This window comes from Terrapene carolina, unplaced genomic scaffold (genome assembly GCF_002925995.2).
Source record: "Terrapene carolina triunguis isolate 2854851 unplaced genomic scaffold, T_m_triunguis-2.0 Scaffold234, whole genome shotgun sequence".
Classification (NCBI taxonomy): domain Eukaryota; kingdom Metazoa; phylum Chordata; order Testudines; family Emydidae; genus Terrapene; species Terrapene triunguis.
The window spans coordinates 1,131,181-1,147,339 of NW_020664585.1; positions in this window are offsets into that span (position 1 = coordinate 1,131,181).

The window sequence follows — 16,159 nt, forward strand, 5'->3', positions numbered from 1 at the left end:
ACAACTGAGGAGAAAGGCTGTGCTGGTTAAAAAACACAAATGGAAGAAAGGGGAGGTTGATAGCAATGAATATAAATCAGAAGTTAGGAATTGTAGAAAATTTATAAGGGAAGCACAGGGAGACAAGAAGAAATCTATGGCCTGCATAGTTAAGAACTATAAAAAGAGTTTTTAAAATATATTAGGAACAATAGGAATCCTGACAATGGCACGGTCCATTGCTAGATGAAAATGTTAGAATGATCAATTATAATGCAGAAAAGGCAGAGGTATTCAATAATATTTCTCTTCTGCATTTGGGGAAAAAACAGATGATCCAGTTTTATAATATGGTGATGATAACACTCTTTTCATGCCACTAGTATCTCTGGAGGATGTTAAACAGAGGCTACTAAAGTTAGAGATTTTTTTTAACTAGGCAGGTCCAGATAACGTGCAGCCAAGAGTTTTAAAAGAGCTGGCTGAAGAGCTCATTGAACCGTTAATGTTGATTTTCAATAAATTTTGTAGCCCTGGGGAAGTTCCAGAAGACTGGAAAAAAGCTAATGTGCCAATTTTTAAAAAGGATAAATGGGATGACCCAGTTATTATAGGCCTGTGAGCCTGACATTGATCCCAGGCAAGATAATGGAGTGGCTAATATGATACTTGATTAATAACAAGCTAAAGGAGGGTATTGTAATAATTGCCAATCAACATGGGTTCATGAAAAATAGATTCTGTCAAACTAATTGGATATCTCTTTTTGATGTGATTACAAATTTGGTTGATTAAAGGTAAGAGCGCTGACATACTATACGTAGGATGTGTAAGGCGTTTGACTTGGTGCTGCCCAATATTTTGATTAAAAAACTAGAATGGTATAAAATTAACATTGCACACATTAAATGGATTAAAAACTGGCTAATTGATAGGTCTCAAAATGTAACCGTAAATGGGGAATAGTCATTGAACGGGTGTTTTTCCAATGGGCTCTGCAGGGACTGGTTCTTGGCCCACTGCTATTTAACATCTTTATATATGGAAGAAAACATAAAATCAGCACTGATGAAGTTTGCAGATGATGCAAAAATTGGGGGAGTGGTAAATAATGGAGAGCGATCTAGATCATTTGATAAACTGGGTGCAAGCAAACAATATGCATTTTGATACAGCTACATGTAAAATTATACATCTGGGAACAAGGAATGTTGGCCATACTTACAGGATGGAAGATTCTATCCTGAGAAGCAGGGACTCTGAAAAAGATTTGGATGTTGTGGTGGATAATGAGCTGAATATAAGCTCCCTGTGTGACACTGTGGCAAAAAGAGCTAATGCAATCCTGGGATGCAGAAACAGGGGAATCTCAAACAGGAGCAGAGAGGTTATTTTACCTCTGTGTTTGGCCCTGGTGCGACCATGGCTGGAATGTTGTGTCCAGTTCTGGTCCCCACAATTCAAGAAGGATGTTGATACATTGGAAAGGGTTCCAAGAAGAGCCTTCCAAGGGGAGCAATGGGGGCAAAAAACTGAATTGGCTTCAGGACTAAGCTTGGTAAGTTTATGAAGGGGATGGTACGATGGGACTGCCTACAATGGCATGTGGCCCATCCGCAACTGCCAGAAGCAAAAATCCGCAACGACCGGATACAGAACACTAGATCGGGCGGGCTCTGAGTTACTTCAGAGAATTCTTTCCTGGGTATCTGCCTGGTGGGTCTTGCTGATCTAACTGGATCTAACTGGCCGCTGTATTTGGGGTTGGGAATGATTGGCAGAGACCCTGGGTTTTTTTTTCACCTTCCTCTGCCGCATGCGGCAGGGGTCACTTGCAGTGTAAATGGTGGAGTCTCTATAACTTGAAGTTTTTAAATCAAGCTCTCAGGATGTCAGTAACTCAGCCAGGAGTGGGTGGGTGAGGTTCTGTGGCCTGCGTTGTGCAGGAGTCAGACTAGATGATCATGATGGTCCCTTCTGACCTTAAAGTCTATGAGTCTAAGAGCCATGAGAGTGATTAAAGGATTCAAAAATATGTCTTATAGTGACAGCAGACTCAAAGAGCTCAATCTATTTAGCTTTACAAAGAGAAGGCTAAAGGGTGACTTGATTACAATCTATAAATATCTACCTGCGGAACAAATATTTAATAATGGTCTCTTCAATCTACCGGGGAAAGGTCTAACGTGACCCAGTGGGTGGAAGTTGAAGCTAGACAAATTCAAACTGGAAATAGGGCATGAATTTAACAGTGAGAGTAGAACATAAGAATGACCCTATGGGTCAGACCAAAGGTCCATCTAGCCCAGTATCCTGTCTTCTGACAGTGGCCAGTGCTAGGTGCCCCAGAGGGAATGAACAGAACAGGTAATCATCAAGTGATCCATCCCCTGTTGCTCATTCCCAGCTTCTGGATAGTAATTAACCATTGGAACAGTTTACCAAGGGTCGTGGTGGATTCTCCATCACTGACAAAGTTTAACTCAAGATTGGATGTTTTTCTAAAAGATAGTGTCTAGGAATGATTTTGGCGAAGTTCTATGGGCTGTGTTACACAGCAGGTCAGACTAGATGGTAGCCATGGTCCCTTCTGGCCTTGGAATACGGGCAGTCCTCAACTGGACGACGTTCAGCTTACGAACCTGCCTGTATCTGACTCATGGCACACTTAGCCATGGCTGCAGAGTTCTGTGGGTCCTCCTCAGGGAGGGTCTTTTTCTCCAAAGGCAATGGGTGTTCATGGAAGCATTTGTCCCTTTCTTCCTGACATGGTGAAAGCTGCGGATATAAAAACCGACAGCAATAAAATGTCTTTAAAGAGCTAGCCTCCCATTGGCTTTGAGTCTCCTTTGGAAAGGCAGTGGTCAGGAAAAGAGACTGTGCTCAGGACTTCCAACTCCAGCAAAACTATCTGCCTTGCTGAGCAAAGTGACTGCTGGCTGGGCCTATCACGAGCACCTCTTGAGCAGGGACACTGTAATTGCTAAGGCACAGTCATTGTGTCAGTGTTCTCTGACAATGTCTTGCTTTTCAGTTAGGGTGACCAGATGTCTCGATTTTATAGGGACAGTCCCGATTTTTGGATCTTTTTCTTATATAGACTCCTATTACCCCCAACCCCCTGTCACGATTTTTCACATTTGCTGTCTGGTCACCCTATTTTCAGTGCCTTGGAATTTTGGAGTGGTTTCCATGGGTTGTAGATTTACAGCATTAAATGTTTCCAGCTGAATCTCTGAAAGTTGCTTCTTGCAACATGCTTCTGTTTGTTTCCCTGGAGGCAGCTGTGCCCACTACATATGCATGGACTAACAAGAGAGTTACTAATATTATTAACCATTATTACAGTAGTGCCTAAGGGACAGCTGAGAACAGGGCCGCAGTGTGCTAGGTGCTGTACATAGAATCAGAGGCAGTCCCTTCCCTGAAGACCTGACAGTCCATAGACCCGACAGATACAGGGTGGGGGAAGGGAGGTGACAGTCAAGCAGAGTGAACAATATGATGGTGGCAAACATCATGTTACTTCCATGACTATTTTGGCTTTGTTTTGTTATTTAAATCCTTTCAGTGATGTTCTGTCAGCAGGGGTAAAACCCCAGTTTGCAAAGCAACTGGGGCTGAGTCTGGCAAACATCACGTGTGTGTTAATAAAGCTAAAGGTCTTACAGGAGGGAAGAAAAGCTTTTCTACCCACAAGGTGAGGCAGAAATAAAATGAATCAAAGACAGGTATTTCATAAAGCGTGTGGCAGGAGGCAGCCCTTGGGTTACTAGAAATAATGTGATATATTAGCCCTTGATTTGGCAGAGTCTGCTTTGCACTAAAGAGGAGGCGACGGTAAATTGTGATGATTTGTGTAGACTTTCTGATGTTATCTTGGCAAAGAAGGGCCATCTACACAGATAAATGCACTTGATCGAAAATGTGTGTGTGAATTTTTACGTATGCCGGTTTTCCACGATTACACAGTCTGGGGATGGGTATTAGCAGATCTGTATAAAATGTTACTTTGTAAAAACATCATCTGCAACCTTGGGAGAGAGACTCCAATATGTTTTTACCCCTAGTCCAGAATCTCAACAGATCTGGTGCATTTGCCCTCTAAGGACGTGATTTTACCATAGCTGGTATCCTCAGAATTTTAACTATAAGGAGAATTCCGGGTGAGGGGCTGCGGGTGTGGTGGGAGAAGGTCTCCTGCCTGTTTGTAGAGAGGATGGGAACTTCTGGGTAAAAACGGGAGAGGAGAAATAAGGGGAGAGAGAGTGAAAAACAGGTTTTAACCTGAAAATATAAAAAGGGGATTTGCAAAAAGCCCACTTCCTCCTCGCAGACGCTGAAGGGCCAGGGACAGGAGTGAAGCATTGTGAGTATTCGAAAGGTTCCCAGCACAGAGCAGCTCACAGTCATAATCCACTTTGGAAAGCGTTTCTGGAATTCTCCTGGTCGGAGATTTTGAAGGGAGAATAAGAGAACCTTGCTCCTAAAGTGAGACAGAAGTGAAGCGTGATTCTAGCAGCCAGTGCTGGTGAGAACCCCACTAATGAATCAGGAAATATCCTGGAGATGAGCAAGACACCAGTTAAATGCCAAAATGTTTATCAGCACTAGGTTTGATGGTACATTTCACAATGGTAATTGGGTTACTTACTTTTCACCACAAAGCTTCCCAGTATAGATTGTAGATTAAAATAAAGTCGCTTATAAATAAAGGAGGCTCCTGGTCCTTTTTCCCCCTCATTTTAATTCAGTGCAGTAGTGCTGCAAATACCACCAGGTCTGTGACTATGAAAATAAGCAAGAACCTTTGTGTTCCCAACTTCTTCCCGCTGCTGGTTCTGAACACGCCTCCTGCCCCCAAACCTACATTTGTCTCATTCTTTTTAGCCACAGATTAGAAATCCCGACCCCCTCTGAAACGGAACATATCATCAGCTGAGGACTAAAACCATCATTTTCAAATCAGGGTGTCTTAGCTCTATTATTTTTGTTAAGAAGCTATTCTCTAGTTCAAACAGGAATTAATTCCGGAAGTCCTATGACCTGCACTAAGGGGGAGGTGCCAGAGTGGTCCCTGCTGGCTTTATAATCTAGGAATCTATATTTAGGCTTTTGATTTAGGTGCTTAACACCAAGCCCCCACAAGTTTGACAATTTTGGTGTCAATTTATAATAATTCAGGCTCAGAACCGCCCAGGTGTTTGTAAATAATTCAAGCTACATTTTCACAGCGTGGGGCCTTAGCAGAAATTAAGGCCTGAGTTATGCTGTGTTGTTACTGAGTACTTTGATATTGCAGCATGGCAGGTTGTTTGGGGTTGTGAGGTACGAGCAATAGATGAATGGTTTTGCTAAAGTAACCATCAGTGAAAAAGTGAGCGATGTTGATATTTTAATAGCCACCACTGGAGTTCAGAGTTAACACGACATTTAAATGAATGGGGATAGGTCACAGCTCTGAGCCATTGTTTCAGGGTAGCCAGGGTGAGTACTGCATCTTGTATGTTAAAACCCTTGGAACTATGCACAAATTCTGGAGTAACAGCTACAGGCACCTTATTTATTAACTATTTACATATATACAGGTATAGAACACTCCTGTAACCATGCACACAGTTGCATTTGGAAGGTTTTCTTTGCAAACATAAGGCCTAGAAACATAATATTTTAAAAAGAAAATATTCATTCTGGAGTTAAATTCTGCAGCAAGGTGGTGGATTCTGCTTCCAGTTTTGTCACCATGGAATAGCAAACAGCATGAAGCCGTGCCTATAGCATGTATTGCTGTGATGACTGCTACAATGAAATCCAGCAGAAAATAAGGCGAGGAAGGATATTTACTGATTGTATTTAACTGCACAAATGCTCCTTGCTGGGCTCAGCATGGCATGTTTATTAGACCAAAGTATGCCACTCTTGAGCGGATGTGGTAATAAAGGAGACTTTGGCTGGTAGGAGTAGGTGGGTGCCGATATCCTACACTGCCAGCCCACAAATGGGCTGCACAGAACATTTTAAACAGCTAATGTGGCTTTTGTGACTATAATTCTTTCTCATCCATTATTTCATTGGCTCTAAGTGTTCCCGCTTCATAGAACCCAGCAAAATCAACACTTGAATTTAATATGACTGAGTAATTCACATGGAACAGGTACTGACAGTGGTAATTCAGCCTCTAAATTATGATCATAAATTTCCACTGCATGGCGCTTCTGGGGGTGGGGGGGTGATGATTTTACTGGGCAAAGCACAGTCACTCAACGAATTAAACAGTGTAAGAATTCTGCAGCTGACCTCGAGTGCAGCCGGCCTGCTTAGTGTGCATGGAGTTGGCATGCAGCATGGGTGCCTGGTAGGGTGTGCTTGCCTGGCACCAGTCACAAGCCAGCTTGGCTGTGTTTAAGTGCATTGTCAGAAATTGCTGCGCTTGACACTGAGACCTTAACTCCAGAAGAGCTACTGATCAGATGATGAGTTTTGAGCTCCCTTATTTAGTGTCCTGATCTGGAACAGCACTTGTTCAGCTGGGGCAAGAGTCATAGGAAATAATATGGCAAGCAAAGCAAGAAACACTGACAGCTGAATCAGCCTCAGGAGGTGCAAGGGACAGCAAGAGTGGAAGGGAGGAACTGAGGGGGCAGAGGGGTGACCGGAAATGGCACACAAGGAATTGTTGTCATTTCTGACTCCCTGCACGATGACTCCGGGGTGTTTGTACGGTTGGGAGATGCAGTGCTAACAGTTGGGACTTATAGGTCCGGCCTGGTGTCGAGCTTTGGCAACTGCATAAAATGTGTATCGGGCTGGCCGATGGCATAATACAAATGAACAAATACAGTAAATAGTTAGAACAACAAGAAAGCATGAGACCCAGAAAAGGAAAGTGAACATCTCATTTCCTTGTCGAAGCTGAGTGCAAGGAAGAAACAGCACAGCTGATAGCAAGTGCATTTGATTGTTAACAGTATTTCAGTGTGATCTGTCAGAGGTATTGTTAGTTACACAGGAAACTGTCGTAGTCTCTGACTTCCATCTAGAGCATATCAATTTAAAATGCACCCAGCACCCTGAGTGGCTTGGAGATCTCCTGCATCGCTCCCGGGAAGCCTGTCTTACTAGCGTTCTGGGAGGAAATGGCCTGATGCTCCAAAAGTGGAGATTTTCCTTTTCCCTTTTGCTGTTATTACATTGATGCTCCCACTTAGTGAACTCATTCCTCTCGGACTGCGGCATGTTTGAGCTTGTCGGAACCTCGGCTGATAAACTCCCCACCAGGGTGTGTGAGGTGAGCACTCCCAAACTGCAGGCTTGGTGGGTGGAACCTCCGCTGGGGGCGGCCGAGTGGGAAATTGTCTCAATACCTGGGAAAGCTGCAGCATGACGAGAAGGAAATACCTACCAATGTTCAGCGGAGATCCAGCGTCAGTAGTGGGGCCAGTTCCTTATTGTGAGTCCATAGAGAGGCCAACCTCGCAGGTCATTGTATTTGTATGGTTGTCCTGTTTGGCTGATTCACTTCTGGGTTCCTTCCTCAACTGATAAATATAGACAGACAATAAGTTACTGAACCATGGCAGGGGTTTATGAGCCAGACATGCAAGAATGGTTGAAAGTTAGAGAAAATGTATTTATTACAACACTTTTCATGGGCAAGTTATCATTTTGTCAAACTTTATTAGAGAAAGTAATTAATGGGCTGTAAAAGGTGCTAGTGCGTAGCCAGTAAAAGAGCTAGTCCTGTGCAAATTGGCAGTTTATAGATTTATGGTTCCTTCTTTCCCCATTTATTAATATGGAGAATGTGCAGGAAGTCTGTTATATATGGGTTTGTGAGCCACTGCGCGTCTGCACAGGGGCCACGACTCCTACAGCCCAGCAACGGGAAGGGGAGGATCAGCGCCCAGTGTGGGTGGGATTCCCATGCTTCTCCTTTGTTCACCACCAGCTTCTGTCTTTATGTGGCCGACAGTCTTAAAGATATGTGGGAATTAAATAACACCCCTTCAGATCTGGGGTGAAATCCTGGCCTCACCGACGTCGGGGGAGTTTTGCCAGTGACTCCCGTGGGGCCAGCCTTTCACGCTTGGAGCCCTTGGCTGGGTGCAGCCCCACAGCCTGCAAGCACTTGGATGCTCATTTCGCACAGATTTTCCGGGCAAGCCCTGAGCCCAGGATTCAGTGTTTCCCCTGTGAGAATCCCCTGGCAAGGGGCACCACGGCTCTCCCTCAGAGACTACCCTTTCCCCTACTGGGGCACTGGGGCCAGGTTACTGCCCCTTGATGTGTCTGGCAGGGGGCGGCTCTGTCCGGCTCATGGGCTGTTGACTGGAACGTTGGGGCCCAAAGGCTCCCTGGCCGTTGGGGCTGGTGGTGAAAGGCTGTGCTGCGAATGTGCTAGGAGAGACCACGTCCCCAGGCCTTGCACCTGCCAGCCCACTTTTCCTGCCAAGAATCTCCAGTCCGAGCAGAGCGTCCCGCAGTGGAGGGGGTCAGGAGGCAGATGGGAGCCCGTGGTCCAGAGTTGGACCCAAAGTGATGGTCCTGCAGGGTTCGAGGAGGCATTTGGGGGACCTGAAAGGGGGAGAATGCTGAAACCCCCCGTGGGGGACAGGAAAAGGGAGGTGGCATGTCCCTGCAGGGAAGGAGGAGAATAAGCTGCATATTAAAGCCCCTGAGTTTGAAGTTTGGGTCTCTGCTCCAGGAGGCATCACCCGCTTCCTCTGGCTCTGATGAGGTCCCTGCAGGTTGCTTCCTATGAGACGTGGCGATGTGTTGCTCATCACAGCAAAGCTCCTTTTAAGCACGCTATTTATAAACACCACTTGTCACAAGGTTGCTCGTGAGAACTGGCTTATGAACAGCTTTTTCCATGGTTACTCCTGAATGCCTGGCTGGACACACTGGTTTGTTGTTCTAGGACTGTACATGTGTGTGCATTGCTTTGTTATCGTAGGGTTGCGCAGGAGCTTTTTTAGTTCTTATTTTGAAAATAAAAAGCATTGGATTGATTGTTCAAAGTAAGGCTCTACCTAAGAGCTGCATGGACTTTGCAACCAGATATTAGTTAAAAAAAACCCAAACATGGTGCTGTAGGTCAGAGACCTGCCCTCTTGATCCCCCAGTGCCCCTTTTAATTAGGGCTGCATCCTGGCAGTTTCACACCTTTGTTCTTGACCTATGGAGTTTGCCTCCCCAGGCACAGCTTCCAGCATATCAGCATGCTCTGCATGCCTTGGGCTGATTGTCATTTTGTTTGGCTCAATTCTGCAGGATGTTCTCCTACGTTCATCGACTAGTTGATATTCAAAGTGGCTACAGCAGCAAAACGAAACCCTTTGCTTTGTGAAGATGCTCATTACAGGTGGGACTCTGTAAACCAGTTCAGTGTCCAGGCCCATCCTGTTCCTTAGGACAAGATGCTTGGCCCGCTTCAAGCGTAAAGAAAAGAGTGCAAACGACCATCATTTCACCAATTATTTCACCTTTTGAGCTGTGGATCTGGATCTTTGGAATATCAGTTTCCAGATACCTTCTCCTCAGTGTTTACAAGTTCAACTCCTTCCCTTGTCACCACGACCAAGCAGCATAACCTTGGTGTTAGCTGCAGCACAGCAGAGCTTCCTATCCTCTCTTCACTGCCTCAGCGTGACTTTGAATCCCTATGTGGGATGTGCTCTCCGTACATAGAGCAGAGTGTTAATGTAATGAAATAGGAAGCAATCATGCGTGCTGGTCTTACCTCTGGATTTCTCTCTCTCTTCCTCTCAGATATTTAAAGGAATCCCCAGAGTCACTTATCTGTGATCAAATGGGGTAAAAGAACTGGCCCAGTTGCTGAAAATGATAGCGAGTTCCGAGCGATTGTTCATCTTTACGTAGACAATGAATAGGAGGAAAATACAATGTCCAGTGTTTAAGTGCAAGGAAATGTTAGGGATGCCTGTGCCAGTCAGAGTGATGATGAATTCTCCCAGCCTCTGTCGTCTAACTTCTGAAAAGAAAAGACATGGTCAGCGCCTTGAACCTGCCCTCCCCAGCGCTGTGGGTTCTGGTTCTGTCTCTGCCACATGCTTTCTAGGGGCCCTTCAAGTCACATGATCTTTCTGTGCCCTGGTTCCCCTCTGTAAAATGGGGTACTGACGCTCCCCCCTTGCAGGACTCTTGTGAGGATAAATCCCTGAGGGGGTGAGTTACTCAGACACGGTGGAGATGATGAGCATGAGGGAAAAGACTGGAAGGGACCCACGTTAGGTCTCGTCATTGTCAGATCCTGCACATCTCTCTCGCTCAGAACTTCACCTGGGCACCTATCACTGTAGTATCTGAGCATCTCCCATGGGAAATCAACAGGGATGCCCAAGCCCCTACTGGACTCCGTGGAGTTTCCAGCAGAAGGTGGTGTGGACAGTTCCCCGTTGCCTCCCCTTGTGGCTGGAACCTGTTTACAGAAGGGTTCTCCAGCTCACCAGTGTTCTGTGCAGCAGTCGGGATGTAGCTAGAGCCCGGAAGACACAATCGGATATTATTTATGGGTGTGAGAGCTGCTGTGCCTCTCTACGGACAGGGACCTCAAGGATGCCGCTCTCCTCTCTTGAAATAATGGAAATATTTAAAATCAGTTTTGAAATGAAGCTAGACCTCTGCCCCTTGGTGTTGTAATGCGTTTCCCATAGCACCAAGCATGCAATGGAGAGATTCATCCTGTTTAAATAGATCTGCCAGGCCGTCTCTTTAACGTGACCTTGGATACAAATGCTGCTGATTTTCGGCAGCAGGAGAGTTACTGCTCTGCTTTCCTCTTCGATACCCCGGGTGTCGACTTCATTTAAACCAAGTCATTCATTTTTTTTTTGCAGCTGTCAGACTCCTGATCTCAAAGCCCCCCAAGACTCCACAGAGTTCATTTCTATTTTGATAACGCTGGCATCTGATAAACTCCCTGGATGGAGAGGGTGCCTTTGCAGGAGGTTGTGGTTATTAGAACAGTATTTGTAAGGCGTGCAATAAGCACAGCCATGAACTTTAACAACTCTTTCAGCAAGGGAATAGGAAATGGTTCCAGCTTAAAAAAGCGTACCTTTTTACAGCCACGCTAGCCACTGCTGCCCACTTTATGCTTCTTTCACAAAGACAGAGGGGTTGAGAAGCTGTGGGATATAATCTTGGTGCCCAGGACAGTGGCGTGCCCTATCACGAAGGTTATGGTTGAACCGTTGCAGTTAAAATAACAAGAAGAGCTTTCTGGAAGCAGAGTGACTCCCTGCAGCCCCGGCTGTCCCATCTCTGTGCGAGGCTCTTTGCACAGCAACTGGCTTTGGGCCCAGTGGCCCCCATGGCTACCAGAATGATTCCTGGGTTTGGGGTCCTGGCTCCACAGGTACCTGCTCCACCCTGGCAGACTGACAGTTTAGCTGAGACAGAGGAGTTGCCATATAGGATCAGGCTAAGCCTCTGCAGTCTGGTGAGCTGGGGCTGTGTTCAGCTGGGGAGTTGGATTCACGCTCACACCAGCTGAGGCCCTGCAGCAGGAGGACTGATCCTTGTAACAAGGGGGCCCTTCCCATTGGTCTCACTTGGCTTTGCCCAGTGCAGTCTGTCAGCTAAAAGTCCCTCTCTCCTTGGCCTGCCTCTGTCCCTGCCCAGGACCAGCTCTATGTGTGGTGTCTTGTTTTCTCCTGGGGATTACGTTAATACAATTGATTGGTTTGTTTTAAATAGCTCTGGCTGCTGTGTCATTATTACTAGATGCTGCTGCATAATTTATTGATAGAAATATTGGCTGACTGGCAGAGGGGGGCCTTGACTTTCACCGGTTAACCCTTTGCCCGCCCACATAGCCTCTTGTTGTTTGTACAGAACCACAAATAGTCTTGCTTCTTTCTCCCCTACAGGAATCAGGCAGGTGGGCTCCAGGGGCTGCTCTAGGGCCCAGGGCGGAGGGCGGGCAGGCGAAGCGGAGTATCTATCTTTCGGGAGTCTGTTGAAAGCTAGGAGTGTGTCAGCACCCCGGGGCCTGAACTGCTCCAGTGATCCCCATTCCCAGAGATGTGCTGGAAGGAGCAGCACTCTCCTTTAGGGGCTTCCAGCCACGATGGGGGAGAGAGAAAAGGCTTTTTCCTCCAGGGAACCAAGCCCCCCTCCCTCCTAAAGGACACTGATGATTGATGGGGAGTGGGGATTGTTCCCCAGCTCCTTGCTTGGAACTGCAAATGTGAGGAAACCTCGCCACACAGCTCAGCCGCCTGGCAGCGGAGTAACTAAAGCCACTTTGGGGAGCTGCTGGCCAGATTCTGCTGAGCGCCTGCTGGTTAAAAGATCAGAAACATGAAACCAGAACTTGCCAGTGAAAACAGGGTTTTTTGCTCAGGAATTAATGCTGCCAAGGAGTCGGTTTAGCAAGAGGAGCAATTGTAGATTCTCTAACTGAGAGCCTGGCCAACACCCCACCGCTCTGACAGACCTCCCTCCACTCCGGGTGAGAGAGCTGCTGAGACTCCAGCCAGCATGTTAGCAACTGCTGCAGACAGAACCCAGGTGGGACCACTCGCTGGTTTCAGGTAGGCCCCTGAACAGGTATCAGATGGCATCCTGCCATCTTGGTCTAGATCTGAGCCAGTGACCTAGAGAGGAAGGTCTCTGTTTGAGTTCTGCTTTCATTGCTGGAGACCAGCAGATAGCTTACAGCAAAAGATTATTGGTTCTGCATTAGGCTATGGGAACTGGGAGATAGCTAGTTACATACCATCCTAAAACGTCTTCCATCTCTCAAGATCTCGGTTTGCTCTTTCTGCAATGCTGACATTCTTGTGGATGTTAATTTCTATTTCCCCAGCCTGTGGTTCCAGTACGGAGAAAATATTCCCGGTATCTTTCCTGTCACTTCCTTCATCTGGCTGGTCTCCTGTTGACCACTAGACCACTCTGGGTGTGTTTCCAGCTGACGTTTTGCTGCTGTCAACAACAGAGATCCACTCAGTTGTTAGAAGCCAAAAAGCTATTGCAGAGGGAAGGCAACCGGACCTTATAGAATGGTAGGACTGGAAGGGACCTCGAGAGATCTTCTAGTCCAGTCCCATACACTCCTGGCAGGACAAAGTATTATCTAGACCATCCCTGACAGGTGTTTGTCTAACCTGCTCTTAAAAACCTCCAATGATGGAGATTCCACCACCTCCCTAGGCAATTTATTCCAGTGCTTACCCACCCTGACAGTTAGGAAGTTTTTCCTAATGTCCAACCTAAACCTCCCTTGCTGCAATGTAAGCCCATTGCTTCTTGTCCTAGCCTCGGAGGTTAACAAGAACAATTTTTCTCCCTCCTCCTTGTAACAACCATTCTTCTCTTGGGCTCAGGAGTCAGGGAAATGAAAACAAAGCTTGGCCAGCACTCAGTGTGGTTCGCATTTCATATTACCAACTTGCTTCACTGGGCTGATGGATGGCTCCCAGCAACCCAGCCCAGCCCATGGCCTCAGCACGCTGCTGTGAAAGGACACTAATGCATCAAGGGAGGTGTGTGTGTGTCCAGATTCAGCTTCCTGTGGTTTCAGTGGGAGATCAGTACATGCATCCAAGGGCAGAGTTTGGCTCTAGCTGGGACAAGTTTGCAGGCAGCCATGGGTGAACTTGAGGGGTTTTATAACTTTGGTGTGGGTGCATTTTGAGCCTCACCTGAATCACCCGAACCTCTTGAGTGTGTAAATGGGGATGGACTTTCATGTGAAATGACTGGAACTGCATTTAGGCCAGAAAGGCTGTTTGCATGGCATCTTGGGGCTTCCAGGCTCCCCCAGAAGCAAGGATGTGAGAATGAGTACGGCTGTCGTCATCCTTACAAAGCTGTCTGGATTTACTTCAGCTACCACATGGCCTTGTCTTGGTCTTCACTGCCCAGCCCAAACTGGGTCCCCTTTCCTAGTCACTGGCTCTTAAAGCCTTGGAGAAAGTGTTTTGAGATGAATCTTTTCAGATGGGCAATATCCTCCCTAAAAACACATGACATATCTTTAAATAGCAGAGGGGCAATTAACGTAAAGGTGTGGCCCAGTTTCTGCCAATGGTGACAGTTTGATGACAAATTGCTGTGCACCAGAAATGTGGTAAGCCTCACAAGAGGCCCCTGAGGGAGGAAGTTTAACCCATTCACCAGGACTGAATGGGATACATGCAGTTTGTAGAGATCCTGGCACTCACTCCCGGCCTATAACACAAGTGTTTCCATTGACTTTGGTTTTCACTGCTCCACTTCCCCTGAAAAGTGCATTTTAAATCCCACAGGGTTGTTTTTCAATACGTTGTATTGCTTGCTTTGGTGTTAACGCTGGGTTTGATTGCAGTTTGTTTTTCAAGTTGGCTTCTCCGTCATTGCAATGAATGGGCAGTGCAGCCACATGCCCATTGCTAGGTACAGAACTGTCCTGTCATGAATAAGTCGTTTCAGCCTGGAGTAGTCTGACTTGTATGGGCCTCCCCTGATGCCCGTGTGTGTTGTTTTGTTCTTCAGACTTGTTGCTGTGAGAGGGTAAATTCATCATTGTGGTGAGCCGATGTGGGGACCACATTCGTAGGAGGCAGTTACTGTATTTTCTCAGAGTTCATAGCTATATACGTGATATTTAGAGCATTTCTGGTGAGTTATGGCATGTGATAGGTTCATGCACCTTGGAAGATCCTTATCCAATGATGGCAGCAGCTATTTGACTTTCCATCTCAGCCCCCATTACTATGAAAGGGTCAGAATTATAGCTGAGACGTGTCACCAGCTGCTGCAGCCAGGCTCCGCATATCAGCTCACTGTTTTCTTTAGAGACAGTAAAGGGGGAAACCAGCTCTGGCCTTTCATCTCTTGCTGCTAATCCTGCCCCGGGGTTAGCGGTCTGTGTCAGACCAGGGATTCCTTAATTCACAGCATCCTTTTCAGCAGCTCTATTTTTCTTGGACATATTCCTAGCTCTAGGATCAGAAAGTGCTCACTCAAGAGATCCATTTAGTAGGGGGGTCAAGAGCTGGTTTTCTCACTCCTGGCACTAAGCGAGAGGTAATCGGTGTTGATACTTTGTCGTTTGAGTAAGACATCTTATGGGTCAAATTCCGCTGTCAGGTGCACCCATGTGACTCCACTGACTTCACTTCAGTGACTGCAGAATTTGGCTCCAAATACACACTCCCCCACACATCCTGACTCCCACACCTCTCTATCCACCTCCTCACAGAATACTGCAGACTAACAGCTCACGATTAATTTGCCAAAGAGGATCATGGCCTGTTCTCTAACTGAAGAAGCAGTGATCGCCTGCACACTACAAACCCCTCTGCCGTTTTCACTGGAAGATTTTGTATATATAATTTTTAAATATTTTGTTCCCACTACTTTGTTTATTGCTATATTATTTTGCCATTGTGTATTTATTACCACCAGTTATAAAATCCCTATATAGACAAGGAATATGAAAAAAACCAGACTGCGTATATTGAGGGATAAGACTGTTTTCCTTATTCTAATAAAGTTCCTTGTTCAGTGTTCGAAAAGAGACTTTGTGATTCTTTACCATTGTCACATGACAGTTTCCATTACTTCTCGTGGGAGACTAGTTCATCGCCTTATTGTTGTATGTTTTGTACTTACTGTATATAGTGCCATAGGTGTGTATGGTTCTTTAGAAGCAGAAAGATACAACTCCTTGCCTCAAGGAACTTAAAACCTTAATTTGAACAGAAACAGAACAAACAGTGTAAAGGGACGCAGGCAACTTGGAACCTAGTCATTCAAATAAAGAAAGAGTTACCAGGAGTTTTAGGTGCTTCACTTGCTGCTGAGTTCCTCTGCCAGTTCTTGTGATTTTTAAAATCACATTCTCCTACTTTTAAAATGTTTCCCCCTCCACATTTGCTGTGTGAAAGACCCCGATAAACAACAGGGGGAATTGACTGAGCAGGGAAACAGCATGACTGCCTGTATACAGACTAAAGGAGCAGAGAAAAATATTTTTCTCTTTTTTTGTGTTAGTGATGAGTTTAATTTAAAATAATGGTAGATGAAAAAAATGTAGAGGGAAGTGTGATTTATAAGCTGATATTGTCTCTTTAAGGACGATGTGTGAAACTCAACTACACATGTGCTTCTTCATTGTGTAAGGGTGGGATAGAGCCTGGAGGTTAGGAGATCAGATGTTGAAGGA